General features: G+C 41.9%; 1 long non-coding RNA gene across 1 annotated transcript; it reads right to left on the bottom strand.

The window, feature by feature from the left end:
* Positions 1-7,142: 7,142 nt before the first annotated feature.
* LOC138968978 (uncharacterized) lies at positions 7,143-11,452 on the bottom strand. Its single transcript, XR_011456336.1, has 2 exons — positions 10,698-11,452; positions 7,143-9,684 (listed from the first exon to the last, which is right to left on the bottom strand). It is a non-coding gene; the product is annotated as an uncharacterized lncRNA (long non-coding RNA).
* Positions 11,453-13,251: the final 1,799 nt, after the last annotated feature.

Genomic DNA, 13,251 nt, shown 5'->3' with positions numbered 1-13,251 from the left:
GCAGCACACACACACACACACACACACACACACACACACACACACACACAGAAACACACACACACACACACACACACACACACACACACACAGGCACACCTTCCTCCCCTCGCCCCTCGCCCCTCTCCCCCCCCCCTCCTCTACCCCCTTTTCAATAATTCTGCTCCCTCATCGAACATTGTACTTCAGTCGCCAAATAGCCAGTTCCTGTGAATCAGCTAGCAACAGCGCGTACACAAGACGTGTATTGTAGACAAACTCTGCCGACTTGTCCTAATCCGCAAAGACGACACCGATTGAATTACGCACACTTGACCACAGCTGCGACCTATGACGTATGGGATCGAGAGCGTCTACTCACAATTAATTTACTTCTATGTTTGGTGTACTCTGTTAGGCGTTGAAATGTTTTTAATACGAGGTTTGGATTATGAAATGTTTCCAAACATACGTTAGCTACCATTATTGTAGCTCGGCTTCTGCCGTTGAAAGGTTTCTCAATACACTTACTCTAATATCATGTGTCTGTTTTGTTCGGTGGTGTTTTTTTGTTTTTTTTAACAAGCGCCTAAAATTAACTTCTTTGGCACAAGGATGTAATCCCAACTGTCGCGATATTAAGGTTGGTGTCATATGCTGTTTTGGTTGTTTTAAGAGCAGATGAACCACACTTTTCCATCCATTGTAATTAATTGTATAGACAATAAATGATCTTATCTTATCTTATCTTATCTTATCTTATCTTATCTTATCATATATTGTACGCTATCTTGCGACGAATACGGAATTAGATTTTTCTGTCAATATAAATTAAAAATATAACTTGAAATCTGTCAAATCGCATTTTTTTCTAAATAAAGAAGCTATCATTACAATTGGGTCAACCTTTAAAGTGGCTCGAAATGGGGGGGGGGGGGGGAGAGACAGGGAGGGTATCATCACGGATGTTTTGTCATTCTTAGAAAATGCACGTCAGACGTGAGTCGTTGTTGTTGTTTTTGGTGGAGGTGGTGTGGGTGGGGGTGGTGGTTGAAGCAGATTTGTGTTGTATAAACATCGACTATGAGCAACTATGGGGTCTTCGTTCAGTTTGGCACTCTTCCTTATCACTTCCCACATCACACGCACTTATACAAACCCTGTCTGGAGTTGAGACAGCCACCACTATCACTCGACAAGTCTACGAACACAACCTTATAAATTATGCATGCGCCGCGCAACAGCTAAGCCCACCCCACAACTTCCTGGTCGGCATTTGTTTAGCAGCTTTCAGGTACCTCGAGCATTAAATTATCACTACGATCTGCGGCTGTCATGCTGCCATGCGAATCAAAAGTGCCCGTGATTCTCTTGAACATTTAAAAAAAAGATTATACAAATTACGACTAGGCATAAATCCCGTTCCCGACGTGTCATCTTTACGACCTGCAGAAGAAGGAATTTTAGTACCTCTCTCTCTCTCTATATACTAACTGGTTGTGCAGAAAATCTCAAGACTTCCTTTTTGGGGTAAAACTGTCTTGCGACAGAGACATTCGTTCAGGACATTCTGCTGGGTTTTGATGAATTTGGAACGTGATGTGTGGGTAAAATAATGACTTTTTTTTTTAGAAACATAACAGAGCGCTCATAACTGTAAAAATTTCAGAAACAAAGTGGTTTAGGCGCTCACGTATGTTCATTTCAATGAGAATGTGTCATAAGACATAACACTCACTTTCTGTTGTTGTCTATACTTAGACTATAGTGCTTATACGTCCCTTTGTTACTTGAAATAATTCGAGTTAAAGCTCCAGTATAACACTGACATCTTCGTTACATACATGGAGCTACTGTTTACACTAACCACAGGAAACAATATCATTTATTGAGAACATTACCGTATCTATAACTCAGTTATTTATCCTTTATTTTTCATTTCTTCGTCACGTACTTGATGGTTTCCTCTCATGTACTTATTTAGTTTTATTCAGTGAGTCTCAATTATCGTACCTAGTAATTATAAATTAAATGCGGACAGTGTCCTTTCTTTAATTCATTGTGCTTTGTGCGGAACATTCTGTTCCGAGTAATATTTGCTACACAACACTTCACATGGCTTGACCTGGCGTAGGATCTCAGATCTCAGATCCAGCACTGCTTAATAAATACTGTTGTACTATTTCAAATGTTATGTCTGCACGGCGATTTAACAGAGTGTTTAAATCCAAGGAATAAATTTTGTGTATGCATATTCAAATTTGAACTAATGCTTCTGCCACAAAAACCCAGGTATCCCGATGTGATTAACAGCCTACGTGGGTGGCCGAGTGGTAACGCACTTGCGCTCGGAAGCGAGAGGTTGCGAGTTCGACCCTGGGTCAGGGCGTTAGCAATTTTCTCCCCCCTTTCCTAACCTAGGTGGTGGGTTCAAGTGCTAGTCTTTCGGATGAGACGAAAAACCGAGGTCCCTTCGTGTACACTACATTGGGGTGTGCACGTTAAAGATCCCACGATTGACAAAAGGGTCTTTCCTGGCAAAATTGTATAGGCATAGATAAAAAATGTCCACCAAAATACCCGTGTGACTTGGAATAATAGGCCGTGAAAAGTAGGATATGCGCCGAAATGGCTGTGATCTGCTGGTCGATGTGAATGCGTGATGTATTGTGTAAAAAATTCCATCTCACACGGCATAAATAGATCCCTGCGCCTTGAGTCCGAGTCTGGAGATACGCGCGCGATGTAAGACTTCATATAACTTACGTCGGCCATTAGCTAAGCTCTTCCACCACTGCATCTGTCCGCCCATCTCTCGCTCTCCCTCCCTGTCACTGTCTGTCTGTTTGTTTGTTTGTTTGTATCTCTCTCTCTCTCTCTCTCTCTCTCTCTCTCTCTCTCTCTCTCTCTCTCTCTCTCTCTCTCTCTCTCTCTCTCTCTGGATGGATGAAAAACGATCTTTGCTGTATCTACTCCATTACCCTCAAAAAATAAAGTTGGTTGGTTCGTTCGTTCGTTCGTTCTCTCTCTCTCTCTCTATCTGGTGCATGAGGAAAGTTCCCAGTCTTCTTCTTCTTCTTCGTTCGTGGGCTGAAACTCCCACGTACACTCGTGTTTTTGCACGAGTGGAATTTTACGTGTATGACCGTTTTTACCCCGCCATTTAGGCAGCCATACGCCGCTTTCGGAGGAAAAAGTTCCCAGTAATCTCAGAGAGAGAAAAACATACCGTATGATACGATGTCTATCGCTTCAAACATCCTGGCCCACAGACGTTTCTAAGTAGCTCTTCTGAGTTTCTATGTAGCAAGTGTTTGTGTCCCACAGCCATGATCTTTCTGTGCTTAAGATGAAAGCCCGTGCCGTTCATAGGTAACAAGCCCCGTGTTTGTTAAAACTGACTCAGTGATAACATCCATTCCACCTGCCCACACTGATCTGTTTGTCTCATGCGAACGTCTAACTTTGTAATCTCACAGGAGCATATTCTATCTACAGCCGCTTACACACCGGTAGCTGGTTTGTAGACATTGATATCTTTGTCTAAGAAGATGTTTGACTTTGAAATCACAGAAACGAAGATCATAGTTTTCTCTAACTGTAGTTAACTGATACAATTGGAAACTAAAGTTGGCAAAAAAATTATTGCAACAAATTTCAAACCCAAATTAAAGCATTAATTCCTGTGTCAATTCATTAAAACTGTATATGCCAGTTAAGGCCGTTCCTTCTGGATTAAATATTTATTTTACAGGGATCACGTGACCGCCGATCAAGTAAGGCTACCGTCAAGATCGACCAGACAAAAACGGAAGAGCCGAATGAAAAATCGACAACAAATCACAATAGGCAAAATTTGCAACTTTGACATACGAGAAGAAGGTCAAACCAATTATCTACCCTGAACAGATTGTTTTGTTTTGTTACCTTGCGTATTTCGCGTGCTATGCTATTCCTACTGATGCAGGTGTCGATCGCAAGAGCGGTCAAAAACGGAACGTTTTACGTCAATTTGTATGGGTATCATGTCAAAAAGCGCTACATTTTAGCAATGACTTGGTGGATTGCTTTGAAACTTTCAGAATATTTTACCAACATACTAGAGATACTTTGTGCGAAAGTTTGGATCGTTACGGTTATTTATCCAGATGTGACGCAATGTTTCGGAAAATGTTGTTAAACTTGTCATAGGATTGTTCACTTGTGTCCAAAAAATTCATGACTTTGCATATCTACAGATAAATGATTGATACAGATTTTTTATATGTTTCATGTGCGTGTAGCCGCTGGCGTTAATTTGCTAGTCATGCAAACACATGAGGAAAAAATGGAACGTTCACGGTGTTTCGCGCTTACAGCTGTTATCGCTGCGTGCCTCTTAAAACATGCGACGGTCACGCTTGGCTGGGCATCGCTGTGGCACCAGAATCATCGCTTAAATATGTAGCGTGTTTACAAGCCCAGCAAATTTGCGTCAGTGCTTACACGCACATAAAACTTTAGCACTGTGTGTATCAATCTATTTTCTAAAGACATGCAAAGTCATGAATTTTTTGGACCCAAGGAAACAATCCTATCTTTCTTTATTTCTTTATTTGGTATTTAACGTCGTTTTCAACCACGAAGGTTATATCGCGACGGGGAAAGGGGGGGAGATGGGATAGAGCCACTTGTCAATTGCTTCTTGTTCACAAAAGCACTAATCAAAAATTTGCTCCAGGGGCTTGCAACGTAGTACAATGTATTACCTTACTTGCCAGTTTCCAGTACAAAGGACTTAACATTTCTTACATACTGCTCAGTTGACTAAAATCTTTACACAAATTGACCATATTCTATACAAGAAACACTTAACAAGGGTAAAAGGAGAAACAGAATCCGTTAGTCGCCTCTTACGACATGCTGGGGAGCATCGGGTAAATTCTTCCCCCTAACCCGCGGGGGGTCTCGTGTTACTCAAAAGTCACGGTTCAACGAACTATGACCAGATCAACAGGATCTTAGAAATCGATGACTTCATTGCGAACTCGGGCACTGAGAAATTGTTCGACACCAGCAATGAACAGGCCAACATGGCTAGCAAACAAACAAGCCTGCGTGCGTGAAGGGGGTGAAGAATATCGAGATGACAAAGTATACTCACTAATTTATGGATTTTCTTTTAAGCGTCAACGACAAACTTCAATTCTGAATTATTATCTCCGGTGAAAGATGCGCATATCGGTTCTTAGTTGTTGTTTTTGTCCTCGAAATTTTAAATACTGAATCCACGTACATGGTATAGGACCTAAATTTCGAGGGGTTTTCTTCTATTTTTGTCGTTCTTTCCTTTTCCCTCTCTTTTAGTTTTTTTGTTTTTTTGTTTAGTTTTTTTGCCACTCGATATCTTTCTTTTCTTCATGTCTTTCTTTCGTTCTCAACCTTTTTGAATTAATAGCCGCTACTGCCGTCAGCCTAACAGCCATTTAGCTAAAGCCCTTCAACAATAAGCACTAAAGTCGATCATTTGTACTTTTACTGGTGCCCGACACCCCATTCAAAAACAGCACGACGTAAACACGGATATGTCCGAGTCTGTTGTACCTACGTCACGTGTCACGTGACTCATGAAGGGTCACAATAAAAAGTAAAATCGCCGGGATTGACACAGTGCGTATCGCTTGTTATGGGTGGAGAGTTTTATTTCCTCTCCAGGGCCGGACTACCGGGGGGATTATGGGGGTTGCGCAACCCCCCCCCCCCCCCCAGCCTAAACATGTACCTCACTTATTAAAAACATTTTTTATTATTGTTTTCTTTTATGCCGTATCATGCAAGGAGCGACCATTTTCCTATATCAGAATATGACCTACCTATCAGCTTCAGGGGGCTTTGCCCCCATCCCCCTGGACCACCACTGGCAACCCCCCCCCCCCCCTCCTCTTAGCCCAGTCCGGCCGTGATCACTGAAGTTGTGCGCTTTCCTGGCGGTAGATGGATATATCAGTCACAATTAAGTATTCTGACACTTCACTCGCCCACAGTCTGCCGTAGATCTATCTGTGGTCGGTAATCTATCTGTGGTCGGTAATGTCCTAAATTTTCTTTGCTAATTTTGCTGTGATTTATCTCCGGTCAGTTTGGGCCTTCCACTTCTCAGCCAAATAGAATCTTGCAGACAACAAATTCCCGTGCTTTTTTCCCCTCTTCGTGCAGAAGAGTAAACTGAAAATGACACATGATGGAATAGGGATTTTGCACCGATAATTGCCGCGAAATCTTGTTTACTGTATAAAAAAAAAAGTGGGTTATTGGAACGTTCAAATTAAAGTCAAAACAAAACAATACATCAACGAGTACATCGACCCTCTGGTCTTTATAGCGGACAGACAAACTGTGACAAACAAAATGTGAGAAATGAATGAAACTAATCCGATGAATTTCGTCCGATCTCTGGCAAGGCGGTGTCGTCAGTACAAGTTTGATTCATCTCTGATATTAAATGTTTCTGTTTGTCTGGCCACTAAAAAGACGGTTGGGTCGTTGTACTCGTGAATTATTAGTTTTGTCATAAAATAAACGTTCGACTATACTACCTAACCATTCTTGTTTTTTTAATTCTGAATTTTGGAACGTAAGCTAAATAAAGTTGTTTTTAATTTCTTCTGTTGTGCGTGTGTGTGTGTGTGCGTGCGTGCGTGCGTGTGTGTTGTGTGTGTGTGTGTGTGTGTGTGTGTATGAGTGCCAGGGTTTGCTGGTCAGTGTGTGTGTGTGTTTGTGTGTGTGTGTTTGTTTGTTGGTGTGTGTGTGTCCGCCCTGCTGTTGTACATTGGAACTCTGGCGCGCAAACGCGCGCACACACACACACACGCGCGAGCTTTCCAGCTTATATTGTGTATTCATCTGTAAAAGTCGAACAGTAGGCCTACATGCGTTGGTTCACCGCACTGATCATTTTTTTTATCTGAGATACTTCAATGCCTGGTTGTAGAGCGCAGCTAAAGGGAAAGTACTATGTCCCAAATTGAATACATGTGACTGAGTTGACTTCCTTGTTGGCTAAGTTTGTACACACACATACACACACGGCGAGCGAGGGAGCAAAAGCAAGCAGAGAGAGAGCGAGAGAGAGGAGAGAGAGAAAGAGATAGAGAGAGACTTTCCAAGAAAACGCAACGCAAGAATTTCGAACTTAGTTTTATTAGACACGGGAGCAAAACGCAAAAAGAACAAAGAACAATGTGGAATCAGTGGTATTTAAACGCCCCACATGATGTGCTTGGCAAATTCAAAAGAAACCCGTCGGATTTTAAGGAACTCCAATCAGCAATCTAAGAAATGCCAACCAGTCCCACTGTGTGTTCAGTGTAGCTTTTTCTTCTAACAGCAGTCTGTAGTGAATCGATTGTTCACACGTTAACACATAAGTATATGGTGCTGCAAACATGTTTTCTACTGCTACTAGAGCCTTGATCTACCCTTGGCCCAGGAATCAGATGAAGACAAAACAACATTTCAAAAACAATCATCTAGAATGTGCTGTTAACAATCTGTTATTTCTGGCCCCCTGACGCGAGTACAACCAATTACTTGTATTATCTATTATCCCATGACCTGCCTCTTTGTCTCTGTTAGCTGAGGAGGTGATTATTCTGCATATTCCATCACAACCATATGGATATCCCATCACAACCGAGTTTCGATCTCAACTGTCATTGGTCATTGTCTTTGATTTCAGAGTACAATTGAATAATTTATAGAGGTCATCTGCATATTCAGAGTTTACAGATGGACTACTTTTTTCAACATACGACTGAAATATTTTGTGGTGTCAAAGTCAATATCACGTAGTGAATAGGCACAGGCCTACATGTGTCAATATTGAGAAAATAAAGAATACTTCATACGATACGCACATTCTGCATGGATTTAAAGAGCGGAGTCGAGATATTTCGCTGGCTGAAGCGCCGACTGCATGGTCAAAGGCATGTTCAACGAGTATCGCGAGTGGGATCAAGGGACGATACTCCCTAATTTTTACACAGACAGCCATCTACACAGAACCGTGAGAGAGAGAGAGAGAGAGAGAGAGAGAGAGAGAGAGAGAGAGAGAGAGAGAGCAATCAAAACACAACCCAGTCACCTGGTAGTTCGAAAACTCAATCTGAAACTGACATTGATTGTCGAAGGCATGCCTGCGGTGCATAACTCTGGAAAAGTTGTCGTAGCTGGGAACCCGTTGAGATCCATTCCAACGCAAAAAAAATTATCAGAAGACTCACCATGAAGTCAAATCAAACGTTAGGTTTTCTCATTTGGTTATTTGCTTTGGCTTTAAGTGTATTGCTTCGATTGATAGCTGAATCTGCTTGCAACCGTGCTGTTCAAGACTGTTCGAACTGTCGTCTGCTAGACGGGCTTGTGTGAATCCGAGTCGAGTCAACTGCGGGGTTCAGCGACAAATGAGGGAGTGGCACCAAAATGAAAAGAAGAAGACGAAAAGAAGTTGGAGATACAGTTAAGATATATGGGGAAGAGAAGAGGATGTGAGGTGTTAGATGTATCCAACCTTAGGTGTTCAAACTCAAGACCGGGACAAAGTAGAAAGCGATGTACCGCGACCGACTCTCAGTGCCGACATACAACTTCCAAGCTTTATTGCTTAACGTCTACAACAGGCGAAGTATTGAAGCTTTGGCTCACCTAAACCCGACGACTGAATATGTAAGTGATCCACGTGTGAAAACCAAAACAGAACAGCGCGATGACAGCCAACATTTACTGACACTGAAACAGTAACACTGCATGCGAACTGACTTGGGTCAACGATCAAACCAGCCCGGCCCGAACTGAATTTGTTGCGCAATTCTCGTGCGCAATTCTGGTAAAAATATAAACCCGGTATGCCGAATTGAGTATAACGAAAGCCGATGTCAAATATACACAGGGATATTTTAAAATGACTTTCAAAATGTAAAAGCAGATAGCAGACCTTTTTATAAGCAATATAAATGACTGAATGTCCACATACAAGTCGAATGACGCCGTCCATTATGCTGACAAATGGGAACTAGCTTTGCGCATGAATTCATTGACATGAATTTCGACTGCGGAGGCTTTTGGCAAGCTGAAAACAGGCACGGGCAGGTTTTAGTGGAAAAAGCAAGTCGGAGTAATGGGATAAATAGCTTACACACCTCGTCCTGAATATCTTGCATATTTTCCCTCGGGTCGATTTTCAGGTATTACCTCGCCAAAGGCTCGGTAATACATGAAAATCGACCCTCGGGAAAATATGCAAGATAATCAGAACTCGGAGTGTGTAACCTATATTTATTTTATCTATTAATGTTGGTTGCGAGCAATCGCTTCAGGTGCTAGGCATTGTGTTGTTGTTAGTTGTGTGACATGTACGTCCAGTCACAAGACACCAGCACGTGGAATCGTGTCTAGATGTTAAGTAAGACAAGTGACAAGAGAAGGATCAACATAAATAAATCAACTTCTATTCGAAAAAAAGAAGAAAAAGAACAATGTTTGAAATCTAAAGATAAAAAGAAAATCGTCTTGCTTTGGGGGGTCTTTTCTTTTTTGCTATTTTGAAATTTGGACAAACTGAGAAACTCAATATGATAAGTGAAGATATGTAGGAAGAAGAATCAAACTCTGCTCCTGTTGTTGATAAGTAAGGAAACCTCTGGCTGCATGGGGCACTGGTGTCACCCGCTGAAATGTCGAACAAATATTGGTGTCATAGTTTGGTCATCTGGTGGTCAGAGCGTCAACACGGTCTTTGTCAGTTCAGAGTCACCGCATTACTTTCTTATTCAGAGACACAGACTCTCTCTCTCTCTCTCTCTCTCTCTCTCTCTCTCTCTCTCTCTCTCTCTCTCTCTCTCTCTCTCTCTCTCTCTCTCTCTCTCTCTCTCTCTCTCTCTCTCTCTCTCGATCGGATGTTCCATTGTTGTGTTGTAACTATAGACGCTTGGTCTGTGCACCTTGAAGAAGGCCTGCGGGCCGAAAATTTGGATTTAAAAAGATGCGACATTCTGGCTTGGTTTTGGACTTTTTATTGTGTTGTTTAAATAAGCTTTTTTAAGTTTTAAAAGGTTTTCCAGCCTTCATTGTGTGGAGTGGTGCAGAGGAAAAAGAGTTTCTTGAATTCTGTATATATATATATATATATATATAATATAATATGTATACAGCAACAATTAGTTGAACAGTAAAACCAAACAAACAAGATATTAGTTGGCTACCCAAATTTTCGGTCAAAGACCTTCCTCAGGGGCGTGTAATGCATATAATTATATATCTGTCTCTCTCTCTCTCTCTCTCTCTCTCTCTCTCTCTCTCTCTCTCTCTCTCTCTCTCTGTCTATCTGTCTGTCTGTCGCTCTCTCTCTCTCTCCCTCCACCCCCCCCCCCTCTCTCTTCCACCATATCTATCTCCCTCAGTCTGTCTGTCTGTCTGTCGCAGTGTACTGTCGTGGCTCTCCCTTTTCTCTCAATGAGAATAGATCCACGTGTCATCCCACATTAGTGTATATATAAACACAAGCACACATGTAGATGCAAGTTTCAGGCGCACACATACGAGGTATGGACCATATGCATTGACATGATCGCGATCGTTGGATATTTGTAATACATTAATCCCCCCCCCCCCCCCCCCCCCCCCCTTTCTCATTTCTAGCAACCCTCTCACTCGCTGGTTGTTAGAAACGGAACAAAACTTACGCGACGCAGCACACAAGCATTGGCGAAGAAAGCCAGCCTCACACCAGGCATGCCATCCATCTGACCGTCCACCCATAGATATGGGTGTCACCCCAGGCTCCTGCTTTTAGTTTGAAGCCTCTTGCGGACACGTCATTCACAGCCATCGCCATCCTCATGTTGACCCCGCCTAGAAAATCCATGTGGTTGTGGCTGGCGATGACGGCAGGTTTGTTGGCGAAAGGCTTGCTGAAGGTGATGTATTGATCGCCTCTATATGCAAAATGGTTTGCGGGAGTATACATAGTCACAACGCCTGTCTCACCTAAAACACGATAAAACACACGTACGTGTATGGTATCCTCAAAGCATCAAAAAGGTATCATACCTCCTGACGAAAAAATAACGGGGTACTCATGCTCACCTGCCACACGCTCCAATGCAGGCATATTTAAGTCTTAAGGGGTTACTAGTGTGTTCAAACCGCAGCTTAAATCCATTACACATTTTCTGCACAGGTTCCTCTAAGCAATATGAACACATCTGTGCAACCAAAAAAGGGGGTCACCTTATTAACTTTTAAAAAAAATTTTTTTACTGGGGGTGGTCAAATATGATTTTGCGAAAAACACTGTGATTCTTAACGTGATCCTAACTGACATATTTAGCTTTACAAATGATAAATAAAACATTACTTTGTGTAGATAAATGAGTGGAGAGTATCACTTTATCATAATACGTTACTTATCATGTGCATTTTCAGAAAATTATCGAGGTTTGTCGAGGGCGTACACATAAAATTAGCGGTAAAAACGTTTTTACACAAAAATGTCAGCTTATATCACAACCAAATTTAAACACAGCTAAGTTCACTATATGATGTTACAATACCTAAGAAAAAATAAGGAGTTACCTTATTGCCTACTCCACAAGTATCCCCGCCCCAACCCTACCCCGATATCTTGACTGACAAAAATGATTAAAAAAAATTCATTTGGGAGCCCAGTAATCCAGTCGGTTGGTGGTGCACTGGACTTGTGATCCATGTGTTTGAATCCGGGGTAAGGGGTGGGGGTCGGTACATTTGGGTGCAAAGTTTCATTAAGATCTGTCCAGTAGTTTTCTCTGAATCGCATTACACATACACACGCACACACACACACACACACACACACACACACACACACACACACACACACACACACACACACACACCATGGTGGATCAGTCAGTATAGAAGGGGGATATACTTAGAATTCAAGAGTGCAGATCGAGGTCGCGAAGCGCCCCAGACAAAGACTGATCGGGGGCATGTGTCCCGCCCCCCCCCCCCCTCCCCCATGACATAAAAATCGCTTGTGAGATTCTTTACACATTTTCTGCATAGGTTCCTCAAAGACACACAGACAGACACACAGACACTAGTCGTATATATATATAGATGTCACAGTGGAAATGAGAATCCAGTGAGATTCCGAATCGCACTAGTGGAGATTGGAATTCCAGTTTGCACTAGGGCAAACTAGAATTCTCATCTCCACTGGATATTTGTTCGTGAAGATTGGAATTCCAGTTTGCCCTAGTGCAAACGGGAATCCAGTTTCAGTGGAGATGGGATTTCCAGTTTTCACTAGGGGAAATAGGAATTGGGGGAAATTGGGGGAAATAATGTGTTTAAAGGTTTATAATTGTTGAGTCATTCATGACTTTAAGGCTTACTCATTTCAGGTATTGAAATGCAGACATAAATTTTTTTTATTGAATTGATATAATCGAACAACACAGAGTAATTGCGCACAATAAGGTTTTATCATCAATATCATTAAATCATATCACAAAGTTAAAAGTTTATAAAAGATGAAGCATGAAAGGTAGGCCTATCTATGCTACATGCCTTCACACACACTCCCACACATATGCATGCACTCACGCACACACACAAACATGCCTTTTTTGCTTTTTCTCATTTCACTGGAAATCCATCAACAGTTCTTGCAAAATGTGCTTTCTGGGTGACATTTTGTACAGCAGTCTATGTTTGCTTTTCGGCAATTGCACCGTTTCGTTAGACAGTTGCCCTTGCATTTGCAGACTGTTCTCGAAGAGCAAGCGACAGACTTGGTGCTCCATCTCGTAGAAGACCGTGATGTTTGTATCAGAGTTATTTCTTTTAAATTGCTTGGTTCAACATGACACTCTTAAGTTCCAGAAACTCTACAGAGCGCATGTCCACAAGTTCAACACCATCGAACCAGTTTACAATGATTACAGCAACGCTGAAGACTTTGTATTGTAATCTGTTTCCTGCAGTGGATCTGGATGTTAGTATTTTACAAGGCAGAAGGCGTGCATCAGTGTTTGTTCTGTCGGCTTGGTGGATTTTAATGCCAACTGTATCATCAATTGAGTACACCTTGTGCAGTTTTTGTACCTGCTTTTGATACCGGGAATCTTGTCTCTTATTGTGCGCAATTACTCTGTGTTGTTCGATTATATCAATTCAATAATATTTATTTTTATTTCTGCAGTTCAATACCTGCAATGAGTAAGCCTTATAGTCATGAAATGGTTTTAA

Source organism: Littorina saxatilis, linkage group LG6 (assembly GCF_037325665.1).
Source record: "Littorina saxatilis isolate snail1 linkage group LG6, US_GU_Lsax_2.0, whole genome shotgun sequence".
Lineage (NCBI taxonomy): Eukaryota > Metazoa > Mollusca > Gastropoda > Littorinimorpha > Littorinidae > Littorina > Littorina saxatilis.
This window is presented reverse-complemented; position numbering and strand designations above follow the sequence as displayed.